This window comes from Myxocyprinus asiaticus, chromosome 17, assembly GCF_019703515.2.
Source record: "Myxocyprinus asiaticus isolate MX2 ecotype Aquarium Trade chromosome 17, UBuf_Myxa_2, whole genome shotgun sequence".
Taxonomy (NCBI): Eukaryota; Metazoa; Chordata; class Actinopteri; order Cypriniformes; family Catostomidae; genus Myxocyprinus; species Myxocyprinus asiaticus.
The window spans coordinates 4,210,741-4,225,238 of record NC_059360.1 but is presented as its reverse complement, the minus strand read 5'-3'; the positions used below and the strand labels follow the sequence as shown (position 1 = coordinate 4,225,238).

The window sequence follows — 14,498 nt, the reverse complement described above, 5'->3', positions numbered from 1 at the left end:
CAGCAGCCATCACTCCAACATCTTATCCTTGAGTAATCATGCTAAATTGCTAATTTGGTACTTGAAAATCACTTGCCATTATATCAAACACATTTCAAAGCTGTTTGGTTTGTTAAATGAAGCTTAACATTGTCTTTGTGATTGTTTTAGAGTTGCCACAGTATGCAATAGACTGGCATGTCTTAAGGTCAATATTAGGTCAAAAATGGCAAAAAAAGAAACTCTAGAATTCTCTAGAAACTCATCAGTCAATCATTGTTTTGAGGGATGAATTCTATACAATGCTTGAAACTGCCAAAAAACTGAAGATTTCATACAAAGGTGTACACTACAGTCTTCAAAGACAAAGGACAGCTGGCTCTCACAAGGACAGAAAGAGATGTGGAAGGCCAGATGTACAACTAAACAGAAGAGAATAAGTACATCAGAATCTCTAGTTTGAGAAATACATGCCTCACATGTCCTCAGCTGACAGCTTCATTGAATTCTACCTGCTCAACACCAGTTTCATGTACAAGAGTAAAGAGAAGACTCAGGGGTGCAGGCCTTATGGGAAGAATTGCAAAGAAAAAGCCAGTTTGAAACAGAAAAACAAAAAGAAAAGGTTAGAATGGGCAAAGAAACACAGACATTGGACAACAGTTAATTGGAAAAGAGTGTTATGGATCTTAACCCCATTGAGCTTTTGTGGGATCAGCTAGACTGTAAGGTGCGTGAGAAGTGTCCAACAAGACAGTCACATCTATGACAAGTGCTACAGGAAGTGTGGGGTGAAATGTCACCTGAGTATCTGGACATACTGACAGCTAGAATGCCAAAGATCTGCAAAGCTGTCATTGCTGCACATGGATGATTTTTGATGAGAACTCTTTGAACATTTCATGACCCCTTTAATATTAGTTAAATTCATTAGTAAACATTAAAAAGCATCTGAATATACTATCTGAATATACATTAACTAATGATCTGTTAATCAATAAATAATGTTTTTAAATGATTTATTAATGAAAGTTATTATAAAGTGTTACCTAAGCTTTTAAATAGTGCAATGGAATGAGTGCAGAAGAGGAGGGTGAAAAGTAAATAATTCCATGATAATTTATAGTATAGCCTAACTACATTTTTATATTTTCTGATGAACATGTGAGAGGCGCTTGTCCATGGAAAATGGTGTTAAGGTGTTTTGTGTGGTTTTAAGTGTGTTACTATACAGTTGCTGTGGTGTTCTGGGTAGTTACTTCCTGGTCTTAGTCAAAGTCTCTATTATATTCTGGTCTCTAGATATGGCTCAGGTCCCTTCTTCATTGCTTAAAAAAGTAATGTCTCACCTCTCCTCAACAAGCCTCATGATTTGAGAATATCATTCTTGTCCATATTCTATTCACTAAAATTTAATACTTGGGGTAAGGGATGTTGTTAAAACCCAAAATCCTAAGTTTGAGCAAGAGTAATAGTGTGCCTAATTATGTACCACTGAGTAATATACTACTATAAAATTATTTAAGCTCAAATTTCAGCACATACACAACTCATTTTATCTAAATTAAAGAATCAAAAGTGCCCGTGGTAAACATCTTCTGAGGTCTTCCCCGGTTCAGTTTAGTGACAGACTTTGATTTGCGGGACTGACAACCTTATTATGTGCCATGCTTGTTATTGATATTACTCTGGGCTCCGTTGCCATGACCACTGCACAAGAGACAATTTTCTCTCCTCCATCATCATTATCTATGAGACCATCTGTTGTGCAAAATGAATTCAGCCTCATTTGCATGACTGATAAGCACATTCTTTATCTATTTAACAGAAGGTCGTATGCCATGGGTTTAAAGGCAGCAAAGGAGACAGACAGAGGTGTGTGTGTGTGTGTGTGTGTGTGTGTGTGTGTGTGTGTGTGTGTGTGTGTTTGCTTAGGGGATTGAACAAGTAGGAGTGTTAAACATTATTTGGAGTTTACGTCTCAAACCTAACACTGTATCTTCATGCGTGTACATGTTGCTGTGCTTGCTGAATTATACTGTCAGGTATCTCAAAGCATTTACCAAGAATTGTTTCCACTGCATTTCACTGTATATTAAAACACTCAACTCTGATTGGACGATTTTTATCTGGTGTGTGCCTGAGACTTCTACTCCATAACAAATCAGCCATGCTTGCACAAAAAGTGTATGTGAATTTTAATACATTTGCATTATTAATTCAAACCCAAAATAGAATGGAGAAGCAAAGCACGTTCACCCTCTTGCTGTGCAAAACTTGGAATAGGACAATGATTCAGGTTTCCTGATTGTCAGTATTTACATTAACTAGCATTATATAGTGCATATTATTTCAGTATGATAAATTCAGACGCTACCCAGCTACTGTGTAATCGTCTTTGCTTTAGTAAGTTTCCATTTCAAATATAGTAATGTTCGATTCATTAATCTTTGGCAGTGGCGTTGGATTTCAGCTGTAAGCAGTGCAAACTTTATATGATCTAAATGTCTATTTTTGCTCACTGTCTGTTTTGTGGTGGGCTATAAAACCTGACCTAGTTCCTAAAATATTTACATGCTGTAGCCATACACCACCCATCAAATCAAAGCAAGAATGCCCCATGCCTTCATTACAGAGACCTATTTACAGTCATCATCACCTATATTTCTCTAACACCCTCCAACATTCAGCTGTATTTCAGCTAATTATCAGTTTAATATCGGTCATAAAGTATACCCAGGGCTGCTTCTGTCACTGTCTTCCTTCACTCTCCTCTATTTGTATTACTGCTCTGGGGTTTTGTTTTGCCAGGAGCTGTCCACTCCATGAACATCTGCCAAGCCAAGGATTTGCTTTCAATGAGAAACCTCTGGCATCAATCGACTGATGCAAAAAGATTCAAGAAGTGATGAGGGCAAGGGGGGTGGTGGTGGAGCAAATCAATCAGGTGCTTGAATAGTGTATAATGTGCGGGGAAGGACAGCTGGTGGACTTTTTAGTTACCCCCTCCAAGATAAGATGGTGCCCCCCTAGGGGGTTGGTGCCCTATGTAGACTGTGTGATCTGCTTATAGGTAGTGGTTGCCCTGGACCTGGCCACGGAACACTTGATATGAGGGGAAAAAAAGAAATAAAATCTCAGCAAATTATGCAGAGAATTATCACTTAAAACAAATTACTGTAAAAGTGCTGACAATTAAAATGGCAACAAAAGCGCATTACAAAACCTAGTGCTGTCTCCTGCCTACATAGGCAGCTGCCTTCTTAGGTAGAATCCTAGCCAAAATGGAACCTCATAAGTAACTGATCTGGAACACTCTTCATATGCTGCAACCCTGTATGTCATGCGCGACACATAAAATAGCGCTATTTGATGTTAGCGTGTTGCTAAGCTAATGACGTGATATACTCTATTAAGCCTAAAACGTATAAAGTACAAACAAATATCGGGTAAAATAGTGCAATAAGATTGATTAATTTTTAATCAAAACTTTTAAGATGAAGCCTTTATTTTTGTCACACATCACGAAATTATTTTTGAATTGTATGAAATTTCCCACATATCACAGCTAAGGTTGGGTCAGAGCACAGGGTAAGTCATGATATGGTGCCTATGGAGCAGATAGAGTCAAGGGCCTAACAGTGGTATCTTGGCAGTGCTGGGGCTTGAACCTCCAAACTTCTGGTCAGTAATCCAGAGCATTAACTGCTGAGTCACCACTGCCCTTTTTCAAAATTAAATGAAATGTAAGTACATGGTACACAGATAAATTGGTAACATCTTAATTATAAGGCTTGATTAACAGAAATATTATTTAACATCACTGAATCAACCTGAATACATCAACTTACATCAGCAAAATTGTAGGTTACCGCTTCGTCCAGTATATCTTATAAAGCAGTGTTTTACGACCTTTTCTGCCGTAAGCACCCTCAAAGAACCATCGGTAAGACTTAAGCACCCCTTCATCGACACAAAACCAAAGATGTGAACCAAAGGTTAAATATCATTATATATGTAAATATATAAATATAATTTATGACATTTATTCATCAGCAACGAAAAACACAACAAAACAGGGCCAAATAAGGCAATGCTATTAATTATACAGGGGATCATCTTACTTGGTACATTGCAAAACATATACTTTACAAACATTTTGGAAGACAATTTGTGTATATATACGCAGATCAGTCAAAACATTATGACCACTCATAGGTGAAGCGAATAACGATCAACTCCTTACAAGGCCACATGTCAAGGTCTGGGTAGATTAGATGATAAACGAGCAATCTGTTCTCATAGTCAAAGTGTTGAATGCAGGAGAAATAGGCAGGAGTAAAGACCTGAGCGACTTTGACAAGGGCTAAATTGATATGGTCAGACGACTGGGTCAGAGCATCTCTGAAATGGCAAGGCTTGTGGGCTGCTCCTGATCAGCAGTGGTGAGTACCTACTGACAGTCATCTGAGGAGGGACAAACCACAAACCGGCAACAGGGTGTTGGGTTCCCAAGGCTCATCGATGCGTGGGGGCAACAAAGGCTATCCCATCTGGTCTGAACCGACAGAAGGTCTACTGTGGCACAAGTCACAAAAATTTGTAATGATGGTTTCGACATGTGTAAAGTTGACAGATTTCTATAGGTGAAATCCCCTTATCAAACCTTGTCATTTGAACAGTTAGGAAATATTCTGCCACTTTCAAAAATGGCCAAGGGAATAGTAGAAGGAAATCTTTGTCTTTCTTTAAAAAAAAGAGAGAGAACAGAATGTAAGATATTGCTATGACAAGTGTTCAGTTACAATGTGTAAGTTTTTAACTCAAGCAATTTTCGGGGTTTTGCCCATAAAACGCTTTTGTGTGCTGAACAACTGTTACACCACTGTTTAAGCATCCTTCATAGAAACAGCCCAAACTTTTTACTAGTTCAGTTATTGGAGTAGAAAAAATGCGTGTCTGTGACAATGGGTGAATGATCTAGAAAAAAAAAAAAAACTTTTTCATGATCATAACAGGGATTCTTTTCACAGAATTCATCATAAAATACAATAACATAGGGTAACAGGTGCATATTATGGCCATGTGTCCTAAGAGTCAATGAAGTGACACATTTGTGTCCAGATCTATTAAATTATAAATACATAAAAAATGCAATTCACACAAACCATTAACTTGAAGAGCACATTTTCATATTTTCAAGAGTCTGTAAAAAAGACTGAAAAAAAATATCATTAAAGTCTCATTAAAAGCTGAAATTCCTGAAAAATAATGTAAAACAATTTAAACAGTTTATTTTAAAACAATTGTTTTAAAATATGATTCATATTTAAAAATGCTTTTGTCCACTGTTGGGCCTCATGTATTCAGATAGAAGACAAAAGCAGGCCTAACACAGTTGTAAAAACATAACTCAAGCCCCCACCTTCTAAGTCGTAAATTTTACTGATAAAAATCGCTCCAAAATCAAACAAAGGGAGTCCAAAACAGACTACAGACCCATGAAGCCTTGCTCACTAAAGGATCGAATTCTCAACTCCTATTGGATGAGGCACACAACAGAATGTCCCTCAAACATGACATCATCAGGAGTTGAAATAATTCTGAAATGCGTCCAGAATTCGCTTCCAGCGACTTCGTCCACCGAATAAAGACGTAGCTTTTGCTTCTCTCCGGTGCAACCTCGTGGCACAAGGAAGTAATGTCCGACTTGAAACTGTAGCCATACAATCTCCATCTAGCTGGACTAGTTGAGATTACTCTGTGTTCAACCAAACACTCTAACGGATCCGAAGGAGACCGCCGAGCAATTCGCATCTTCATCCGTTTACCTACAGAAGTGAAGAGATTAAAGATTTCTCTTCCATCTTCAATCAAGTCGACATTTCTGAGTTCTCCACCAGCCCGCCGAGAATCAACAGCCGTACCGCCCGCCGACAGAGCGAGGAAACGGCCTCCCGTCATCACCCGAGCCTCAAGGAACCGGGTCAGAGTTAAAGGACGGAGGAAAACACATTCTACCTGTGTCCTCATGCGATTCAAGTAAGAGGTTTACGTCTGGGCAGAGATAGAATATTATAGTGTGTTATTCTTGTGTTTCAAGGTTTTTGCTTGTACAGTTTACGGACCACCATGTCCGCTCATTATTAATACTCAGGGTATTAATTATCATGAATTTGTTTTGCTGTATTGTGGTCCAACCAAATTGGATTGTACAATTTCGCCGTCGCGGATGAAACAGAAACTGAGTTCATCCATTAAAGAGTCAAATAACGCAGGACTTTTACGAGCCCCGCTCGTAAAACCGCGTCTCTGAGTGATGAACACAGCTGCTTTCTCTCCCGCTATCGCGAAATCAGCTTTCGGGCTGTCACTTAATCGTCTCATCTCTCTCTCTCTCTCTCTCTTACTAATCACACACACACACACACACTGTCACACACACACCTATGTGTAATAGGATTATTTTATTTCCATATCTAGTCATATCACTGTTTAGTTTGTAGTTGTAAGTCGGAAGTTTATTGACTGCATTGTACTAATTATTAATTGATATTACTGCATAAATAAACTTTGTTTATATTACAAAGAGAAGTGTTTTGGTTTGTTTTTCATACGCCTGTGTCATGCTGATGGGATGTCAGTGCTCGGATTCAAACCTTCATTCATAGTTTTTTTTTCCCGAAATTGATATTCTTCGGATGCCGATTTTCCTAAGAAAACAATCTAATATTGAGACTGTTTTAATATTCGGTTATTAGTCCCTGATTTCAGGGTGGTGCCCCGTCAATGTTAATCCTTATTAATATTCTATTGATTTTTGATAATTGATATTTATCTTTGATGATTGTTGAATTTGAATGATCAATAAGCTAGTGTTAATTGTAATTAATGTTTCATCGATGTTAACAATTAACGATTATCTTTGATAATTGTTGATTTAAAGGATTAAAAAAAGCTAACATTGATTCTCATCAATTTTCTATTGATTTTAATAATTAATAATTATCTTTGATAATTATTAATTATTGCTAATAACAAAACTTGCTCCTAAACGTAGCACACTACATTTACTGGAGCCTCATATGAGGTTTTAATGAGTTAGATCCAATTAATTAATTTAAATATTAATTAATAACTACAGAAATAATTATTAATTATTTTTGATAGTAACACTGATCTAAACGACCGGTAAAGCCCTACACCACCAAAACAAAGTCGTAGTGTAACCAACATGTAGGTAGCCATTTTGTTGTTTATGTTGACCATGAAAACCATAAAACAGAGAGGACACCTTTAGACCTTCAAGACTGAGCGTGAAGTTTTAAAAACATCTGATATTTATTGTGACATTTTTATGAAAAGGTACATTTTGTTCAAATCAGGTGGTGTAACCCTGAAAAAACTTGATATTTGTGAGTCAAAAATTCATAAAAGTTTTATATAAAAAAACATTTAGCTTGAAAAATTCATTTGAAAACCTTTTGGTAATTAATGATCAAGTTTATACTCTCATGTATTCAAGGTGCAAAGAAAGCATTATTATACTTTTTACTTGATGGTTATACCGCATGACAATTTGAAAGTTGTAACTATTTTTTGTAGAAAATGCTATTAAGGTTTTTCAAAAATGTATGAAACAAAATTGGACACAAAGATTACATTTCTGAGAATTTGACACGTTTTAAACTAGATTTTTAAAAGATTTCTAATTTTAACTCCTTAGACAACCTTATTTGTCAATGACCCATAAGTATTAAACTTTGACAACACCATCCCCCTTGAATTACAAATCGACCACTGGGTACACCCTTTCATGGCAATGTTATTCCCGGATGGCAGTGGCCTCTTTCAGCAGGATAATGCGCCCTGCCACACTGCACACATTGTTCAGGAATGGTTTGAGGAACATGATGAAGAGTTCAAGGTGTTGCCCTGGCCTCCAAATTCCCCAGATCTCAATCCGATTGAGCATATGTGGGATGTAATGGACCATGTCCGATCCATGGCGGCTCCACCTCGCAACTTACAGTACTCGAAGGATCTGCTGCTAATGTCCTGGTGTTAGATACCACAGGACACCTTCAGGGGTCTTGTAGAGTCCATGGTGGGTCGGTGCTGTTTTGGTGGCATGTGGAGGACTGACAGCATATAAGGCAGGTGGTCATAATGTTTTGGATCATCAGTGTATACATGCACAATTTGTACTATTTACAAGTATTTAGATATGTAGAACAAGTGCTAAAATGGTAATGTCTCTTTAAGAAAACCAGCAGTTCAGCTATTTGTTTTGGTTGAGCACAAATGAATGAGAGTGGAGTGGCATGGCTTCTTTATTACTATTAATAAAATGTTTCTTTTTGGTTGTTTTTATCAACAACTCACTGTAAAGAACAGAAATGTTATTAAAAGGAACATTATCAATGACAAATGGATTGCATGGATCTCATCTTTGGACACACATTAAACAGAGTCAAACCAATCTTTTATTCTCAACACGCAGTGAAAGGATCTTGGTGCTTAACTTATTTTAAAATGCATATTAAAAGACTGGTCTTGGGATTTTAAAAATTGATATAGAGATTCACAGTCAATTGGAAAATCTATATTTTTACCCATAATCCCTATTACTTTTATTTTAAATGATACATTTTGTTTTATAGGTTAAAATAAAACAAGTACCCCCTGAAACCTGCTTGCATACCCCCGGTTGAGAATCACTGTTAAACAGCAGCATAATAAAACAAGGATTAATAGATGTATAAAAAACAGAACTGTGTGTTGAAATGCATTTTATCAGCCGAAAATATTATTATTTGGTTTGAAATTGAAGCTATTGTACAATTGACCTGATCAAGTATAGGATAAATGTCTTAAACCACCAGCATCTTTTCCTCTGTCCTCCTCATATGTTTCATACAAAAATAAGAATCACACACAATTTTCCTAAAAATAAAATAGCAACATATCACACGCTAGCCCAACACATGGACTGTAATCTGCTTTGTGTTACGCAGTGAATGTGTGTGTAGGGGAACAACATTGGCTTTGTCTGGGAGGTGACACATATATCTGCTCTAGCAGGGGATGTTGGTTGGTGTGAATTGGCTGCTTCTTAAGCCAGTTATCTTGTCACTCCACGGTGCTGGTGCTTTGGCAGAGCTCAGAGCCCTGAGTGAGAGAGGACATTAATGAGTCGTGGAGGGTTTGAGACCGGCTGCTCTGCTCCAGCTGTGGCATTAAGGGCTGCAACTGCTTCTGAGCGGCAAATCTGAGTCTTCGCTCTCTTCTGCATGCAAAAGATATGTGAATGTTTGAGATTCCCTAATACTACATTAAATACAGCAAAGAACAAGCACACGCACACGCACACACACACACACTTAATGATTTTATACACAGCTAAACATAATTACTAGTAGTCTTGCGTGGCCAGACCTTTTGCAACAAACTGAAATAAAGGTCTTGTCCATATTGCATCTTATTCTGGCCAAGAACCGCCCACTTAGACAGGATAATATCTTGAGCTCATGAAAATTACGGGACAGTAGCAACAGTTTTGGAAAATTATATTAAGTGGTTCCTTTAATGTAACGTGGCAGTTCCGTGGAGAAATGTCCACTGTGTGGCGCTAAAAGTGAGTTTAATTTTCTCCCAAACAGATCTTTCAAGTTTTTAAATGAATAAAACCTACCTCTCTACCCTAAACCTAACCGATAGTGTCATAAAAAGAAAAGTGTGAGATGAAAAACACAATTAATGAAGCAACCACGTAATTTGTCACCATGTGCTTCTATGACACTTTCGTCTCACATGTCGACTCGCGAGCTCTTCAGGTTTCCGACCCTGGTCCTTTGGATCGCAAAGGCAATTTTCTATCAGTTGAGCTACTGTGCAATTTTATCACACTTAAACAAGCTTATAAATGTTGTTGGTTATCTAATGCAAACGTGAAAATGTGCCACCTTACAAGTCATGCACTATAGTATTAGGTGTCTTTGACTACAATGTACTGACATTAAAATACATACAATACAACGTATTCATTGTGTGTCTACATGTTGTTCTGCAAAATTCTCACAAGATTCAAGTGAGAAGGGGAAGGGTTAGTGGTTAGGTTAAATAATCTTTACCGGCTCGGGAACGCGCAGTCAAGAATAAAGTTAATGTCATTGTTTTTAATGAAACTGAGGAAAACTTGAGTCTCCTCATCAGTCCAAATGTTCCTCTCTGTTATGCTGTTTGTTGTGTGGACAAATGTGATGTATTTCTGTCATGTGACACTGCGTACATTTTTTGCACTAATGCCATTTTTCTCGACAAAAACTGTTTCCAAACTAGTTTTTCACCACATTTGACGTGTCGACATAGGATTGATGCGCTAAAGTTAAATGGAAAAATGTTATGTTGACGCTTGTGAAATGTTATTGATAGGTTTGGGATCGATGCCTTTTTCACACATCGATTATCGGAAGGTTTTCCCGATTATTATCTTTATATATATTGTGATTTTTTTTTCAGATATAAATAGGGCTGCTCGTACTCTTCAGACATATTTCTCAACACCACTTCAATAAAGTGAGAGCGGCAGGGTAAATCAAAGTGGGTCACACACCGGACGCATCTGGTAGATGACATGCTGCATTCTAAAATTCAAAACAATTATTTATTTTCTACAAAAGGTGTCTACACACTGCCAACGCTCAGCGTCAACATTCTGAAGTGTTACGGAGCGCAAGACGCATAGTTTTCCATTAAATTCGACCCAAATCATTAGTCTAGCCATCAATGGATGATCTATTGTGAACATGTATCTTTCATATAACTTACGCAATGTATTTTCAGTTACAAGTATGTTGTTTTGTGGTTTGACAGCTTGAATGAAAGACCTATTAAAGGCTACTGTACATACAGAGAAACTGCATAATAAACATCGCCATTTGTAATTGTCCAGTTTGCGCAGTTTCACCAGTTTCACTAACCTGCAAACTCATCAACGTCACTTTGTTCATTCTTGAAGAAGTACAAAAACTTTCATAACTTTGGAGTGGACTACCATCTCCTGTGCTGCTTCAGCTCATCCTGTCGATTATCTTGTGGTCTCCCAACGCTATTACACCAGACTGTTAAACAGATGGCCAACTGAGACAATTGGAAGCATGCAAATTGGGCTTCTAATTTAAATCTCGGCAAAATTTAAAATATTGATGCCTCAAAAATACAGTACTGTGCAAAAGTCTTATGCACATAAGATGCTTCACAAAAACATTTGTCTTAAGATGGTTATTTATATTTTAAGCTTTAGTGTGTCAATAAGAAATATACATTTTAAACTCCCAAACATTTCTTTTGCAAATAGAATAGAACAGAATAGAAGAACAGGGAACCCTGCAACAGATGGCATGAGCCCACAGAGCCCCCCACTGAATATTGAGTCAGTCTGGGATTACAAGAAGAGACAGAAGCAATTGAGACAGCCTAATTAGATAGAAGAACTGTGGCAAAAAGAAGCTTGGAACATCCTATCTGCCAACAACCAAGAAAAACTGTGTCCAGGTGTACCTAGGAGAACTGGTGCTGTTTTGAAGGCAAAGGTGGTCACACCAAATATTGATTTAGATTTTTTATGTTTACTGGTCTTTGTATGATGTTAATTGATAAATGAAAACTATTTATGACATTATTTTTGAAGACATCCTCACTATGCAACATTTTTCCCAAGTGCCTAAAACTTTTGCACAGTACTGTATATTGATAAAATAATGTGCAGATCAATAATCGATATATCTATATTTTATGACATCCCCAGTTATCGATAATTTGCGTTTCCATCAGCTTTATTTTGAAGCTTTACCTTTTTTCGCAAAAAATCGTAACATAGTTAGTGTAACTACAGATTAAATGCAGATACTTTAAAGGTGGTACTTCCTTTTCTGCTCCCCCCATACTGGGCATTCCAATTTATCCTATTCATTTTAAAACAAGTAGTCTGTCTCAGACTAAACAGTCTTTGATGGACTGTGGGCGGTCCGTGGTCATGCTCTCTGAGGCTGAAACTCATTTCCTAAAAAATAACCTAAACCCTAACCTTACCACTAAAGAAAACCATTTGCATTTTTTCAACAAAAATAATAAAAAAATAAACAAAATAAAAATAAAAAGAAAAAGAAATAAACACACACACACACACACACACACACACACACACACACACACACACACACACACAGTTTTTTTCTGATTTAACTAACATCTGGGAACAGATTTGTCCCCAAACTATAGCTAATTTAACCCATCCATACACACACACAGCTCGGCTCTAGAGACCTGAGGGCCTATGGGAGGCAGTGATGCTGTGAGACAGTCTGCAGCTTGCAACACATGCAAACACACCACACACAGAGCGAGAGAGAGAAAATGTAGTCTAGGATACACAGAAAGGGAAAAGCATTCACATCCTACCTCCTGAAACACTCATTCGCCCAACCTCCAAACTCTCTCTCTCTCTCTCTCTCTCTCTCTCTCTCTCTTCTCTCTCACACACACACACACCCACACTCACATCCTATGGTACCAGGAGGCTTGATACTCTTCATTGTGGGGTTCCTTTATTGTTTCCATGCATGCATGGGTGGAGGACTGCGCGTTAAGCTGAAGATGCGAGCATCACGCTGAGGGTAAGCACAGCTACGTGGCTCAAATAGCTCCATTGCTATCTCTCTGCTTCAGTATGGCGCCCACATCCCTGCATCTCTTTGCTCCGCCTCACTGGTGCTACCCCCATTCCATTTCTTATTTTTTTCACCCTCTCTCTCTCTCTCTCTCTCTCTCTCTCTCAGCTCCAGGCCCATTGGTTGCCTGCCTTGAACCATTATCTCATCTCATGCTTCTCCGGCTGTCTCTGTTTTTCTTGCCACCACCTCTTCCTCTGTCCTCGTGCATCTCTCTTTCTTCAACTCATGAAGAATGATTAGCATACAGGAGACAGGAACTTTCCAGTGTGAGTGATCAAGAGTGCAAGTTTGCATAGAAAGAGGAAAATACCATCAAGGGAGATCAGAAAGTTTGAGCCAAGACAGCTTTTTGAGACTGGTGGGTCACTTATTTTTCATTCTTGCTGGATTGCTTTGCATGGTTGCATGGTTCTGATATAACAGTGTTGAGCTTGTACACAGTGTGTTTTTTATTTCAATTTTACACATAAAAGTTAAAAATGGGTAACACTTTACATGAATGCTTTCTTTCTTAAGGGTTTTTAAAAAGGGGATTCATTAATGACGAATAAATTATTCACAAATGCATTATATATCATTGATATGTGGTTATAACAACAAATAAAAAGGTTAACTTTTATGCAATACTTGCCAAATAGCGAGCATTTAAACTTACATGTTATAAATGCTTAATAAATACAATTGCGGTATTCATACTTACACTAATCAAAAACATCAAATGTCCTAATTCATGATATATGTCACAATGCAGCATCATTTTTATATGTATTGATTAAAAGGAGGGTTTATGTTATTTTGCTAAAGTCCACTTTGTATTTCTGTTCATTACTGTAATGTCTGACTCACTTGTGTTGTCACTTTCCTTGTCACTTTGATGTCAAAAAATGGTGCTACTCCCAACTTACCTAGTCCTAGTTATCAAAAGTCCTCTGCAAAGACACTTTTCTGGTCTTCATGCTCATTCACATCATATACTGTATCATAAAATAAAGCCTGAAGACGAGATGAGTATGACCTTCTTTCTTCTGATGAACAAAAATGAAGATATTTAGAAGAATATCTCAGTTCTGTAGGTCCATACAATGCAAGTGAATGGTGGCCAGACCTTTGAAGCTCCAAAAATCACATAAAGACAGTATTAAAGGAATCCATATGACTCAAATGGTTTAATATGTCTTCTGAAGTGATGCAATCACTTTGAGAGAAACAGATCAATATTTAAGTCCTTTTTTTTTTTTTTTTACTATCAATCTCTACTTTCACTGTCACATTCTTCTTCTTTTGTTTTTGGCCATTTGCATTCTTCATGCATATTGCCACCTACTGGGCAGGGAGGAGAATTTATAGTAAAAAAGGACTTAAGTATTGATCTGTTTCTCACCCACACTTTTTGAAAATATGGATTTAACCACTGGAGAGGTATGGATTACTTTTATGCTGCCTTTATGTTCATTCTGGAGCTTCAAATCTTTATTTGTTTTCAGCAGAAGAAAGAAAGTCATACACATCTTAGATGTAGGACTGAAATGATCAGTCGACGATATCGACAATGTCAACAATAAAGAACTGTCGACAAAAAATTTCATAATCGAACAGTCGTTTGATCTTATTTAATGTAACACGAGATCACATTAAACTGTAATGATGACGCGCGAGAGCAGCACTGCAGTTCGTGCCTGACTGTGGAGAGGAAGAATTACACAGCTCACAGTCCAGATGCACTCTAAACTTTCCAAACAGCTTCAGGTGATGTAGATCGCAAAGTATGGGGGAATTATAATGCAA

General features: G+C 37.5%; 1 protein-coding gene across 8 annotated transcripts in view; it reads left to right on the top strand.

Annotated features, from left to right (window-relative positions):
• The first annotated feature begins 12,530 nt into the window (after positions 1 to 12,530).
• The window catches only part of myt1lb (myelin transcription factor 1-like, b), a 262,765-nt gene continuing 260,797 nt past the window's right edge, over positions 12,531 to 14,498 (top strand). For 7 of the 8 annotated variants that reach the window (XM_051723183.1, XM_051723180.1, XM_051723181.1 and 4 more), the window contains exon 1: positions 12,922 to 13,071. The gene's annotated coding sequence lies outside the window, so the exon portion shown is untranslated. Of the gene's footprint in view, positions 12,657 to 12,921; positions 13,072 to 14,498 lie in introns of those variants that run through there. The other variant, XM_051723176.1, reaches the window with a different exon arrangement.